This window comes from Pseudorasbora parva, chromosome 9 (assembly GCF_024679245.1).
Source record: "Pseudorasbora parva isolate DD20220531a chromosome 9, ASM2467924v1, whole genome shotgun sequence".
In the NCBI taxonomy this organism is placed as follows: domain Eukaryota; kingdom Metazoa; phylum Chordata; class Actinopteri; order Cypriniformes; family Gobionidae; genus Pseudorasbora; species Pseudorasbora parva.
In genome coordinates this window covers 42,330,552-42,333,675 of record NC_090180.1, presented here as the reverse complement: position 1 = coordinate 42,333,675, position 3,124 = coordinate 42,330,552, and the positions used below count along the sequence as shown (strand labels likewise).

The 3,124-nt window shown below is 32.5% G+C and overlaps 1 long non-coding RNA gene across 1 annotated transcript; it reads left to right on the top strand.

Moving 5' to 3' along the window:
- Positions 1-386: 386 nt before the first annotated feature.
- Positions 387-2,852, top strand: LOC137089194 (uncharacterized). The gene is made up of 3 exons (XR_010907648.1): positions 387-462; positions 761-815; positions 2,145-2,852. It is a non-coding gene; the product is annotated as an uncharacterized lncRNA (long non-coding RNA).
- The last annotated feature ends 272 nt before the right edge of the window (positions 2,853-3,124 follow it).

Sequence of the window (3,124 nt, the reverse complement as noted above, 5' to 3'; positions counted from 1 at the left end):
TAGATCTATTTTTGCATCATTGGTCATTATTTTTCTGTTTATTCCTGTAAAGCTGCTTTGACAAAAATCGGCATTGTATAAAGCGCTAAATAAAAAAGGGGACTTGCCTTGATTAGGCTATAGTTGTTATTGTGAATCTGTGCTGAGTACTTGGCATAAAGTTTAAGTGAAAGTTTGAGGCAATTTTTTTTTTAGCAAAATACTAAAATTGGCAGTCAACTAGTACAATTATTATCTTATTTATTTTAAAAGAAATGCTAAAATAACACACAGGTCTTGTGCTTCACTACACTACAGTCTCATTGGCTGATCTGTGACAGATCTGTCAAATCACAGCATTGCCACACCCACCTCAGCCTACTACTAAAGTGTCACACTCTAGTCTAGTTCACACACAGCAGCTGTACCTGAGAACTGGACGGTCTCAGACACAAAAACTACTAAAGAATCTACAAGAAATAGGTATGTTGTTCACAATTTATGCAACAACAAAAATATTTAGAACTTGCACTCTAATTGATGTAAAAAAAATTCTAAAATTCTATTCTAACTTCAATAGAATGTGGTAACAGTGTAATAATTATAATCAGTAAGTTATCAACAACAATGCATTACAGGTCAGTTGTTAAAATATGAAAATATATTACATGTCATGAAAATGTGTGTGTATGTGTCTAATGATGCATCCTCTGTTTATAACTAAGGAATATTAAGCATACCAGTTTATTTTGCATAAAACACTTATCAATGTTTCCTCCAGGATACAGAAGACAGAAACAGAAAAACCTGAGCAAAGAAACGGTCGTCAGTAAACGGTACGCTTTAATTTTCTGTTAAGATAAATGCTTAGCTTTTAGTGCTTTGATTATTGTATGATTACAGAAAAAAATGAACAGATTTTTAAAACAATTCTACACTGCAAACAACAACAACAACAAGTTTATGGGTTCTTAATTTTTGCACAGATTTCCTTTGCAATCCTTTTTATTCAGACAATATAACAGTGAATTAAACCAGACTTTTAAAAGTGTATTCTGAAACATCTTAAACAATACATATTGTACATTAGACAGACACCATATCTACAATACAGAAGTAATGCGCCACCTGAACACAGAGACCTGGTACACAATACATAATGATGATAACATTCGATAGACTGTTTTTGAGAATGAATTTAGAGTAAAAAAAGTAAACTCCAAATGTCACAAAAAGGCAAGTTACTGAACCAAGGTACTAAACAAAAGCAAAGATAAAACAGTGTGAATACAGCTGGGAAACAGCAAAATCCACCCTCAGTGCATGATGGGAACACCAGTATCAGAAAAGTTTAAGTAGTTAAGTAGTTTTACTTAATTTTATAACATTGATATTTACACGTTCATTAAAGCTTGAATTAAGTTCTAATTTAGAATTTACTTTGTTTCATGAATTCTTGCCTGAACCTTTTTTATGTAGAAATTACATTTTTTACTTTACCACAGAATCATTTTGTTCAGTGGTCAAACCTGCCAGTTTCTAGTTTGTAATTAAAATGTTTTTAAAAAGTTGTCTAATTATTATGCAATCTTACAGTACAAAGAAGCCCAACATGCTGTTTTATAGACTGTCTGAAAATAAGAAAAACTTAGGGGTGTAAAAAATATTCCACTGCATCAATCTGACAATGAAAACCCAAGTTAAAGAAATTAAAAATCTATTATAATTACTATAATACTTAATGTGATGCAGAGGCAATCTCAGATATGCTCACTTTCCTGATGTAGATTTAGAACAGTAGAAAACGTCCACACATTAAATATCTTAAATGCAGTTTTGACATATAAAAATTCTACTGACAACAATAAAATGTAGGCCTATGAGTGCAAGATATAGACTGAAAATTAAATGCATTTAATATTTCTTTAAAAAAACGAATGCTATTTTCATTTCCAGATATTTTTTAAAGTAAGAAATGCAGTTATCATAGTTTCAATGACCAAGTTTCTGCGAATCTTGACCAAATTTCATAATCATTACTAAATTGTCATCACAGTAAATATTTAGACCCCATATAGCATATTAACCGGACGTTTGTGATGAATGCACTTTGTAGATTTCTAATTATGTAATATAATCTCTTTCTCTCTCTCCTTGCATAACAGATTCACATCTTCAAAACTTTGAAAATGGGAAATGATCAATCTGGTGAAGATAGACAACGTCGAAGAGCTCAAGCAGCGGAGCAGCAAAAGAACATAGCTGAAATGGAAAAAATGAAAATGGCGGACGAGCTTGTCAAACTAAAACTAGAAAGTGATTTAGCGAGATTGAGAGAGGAGAGTAGAATAGCGGAGGAGCGCAACAAAAATGAAGCAGAAAAACGAGCACTTCAGGAACAACTTAATAGAATAGAAAATGAGAGAAACATACAAAGAATGAAAGAAGAAGAGAAGAAGAAAATCGACAAGGAGAACAGATGTAAAGAGGAAGAAGAAAGGAAAAGAATACACATAGAGAAGCAAAATGCAGAAAAACAGATTTAGATTTTTTATTATTTCTAACAAGCATTAACCAATATTTTTTTAAACTATATACACAGCAACACACCTACATCACACAACTGGCCAAAATAATTTTATGGCCAAAACCACATTTTGTTAAATAAATACAAACTCATTTTTTTTCTTCTAAAAAAACCCCAACACATTCAAAATGGAATCATTCTGTCCAAACACAATCAACATGAACTTGTTGTCAATCATTGGACAATGGAAGTCAAAATACTAACAGTTGGTGGCATTATGAAAACAGCATTACTTGTCATGTTTCAATTCTATCTGCAGACAATAAAACCCATTGTTTTTTTATAATTCCGTTTCCTTTTACTCTAAGCCCTTCTACATTTTTGGTTGAGTGTTGAATGAGTGCATTCTGCCTATCTAAAAGTCGTATTAATATGTTTATAGAGTGTACAGTAAAATACAAAGTAACAGAATTGCTCAGGGCAGCCACTGGTCAGTGGTCAGCCTCTACACAGAACTTTCCCCTACACCAGCTTTCAGGGGGTGGGTGAGTAGAGTCGATGGTCCCTGTGGAGGGTGGCCCCTTTAATTAGTTTAGTTTTTATATTTCCTTTGCAACA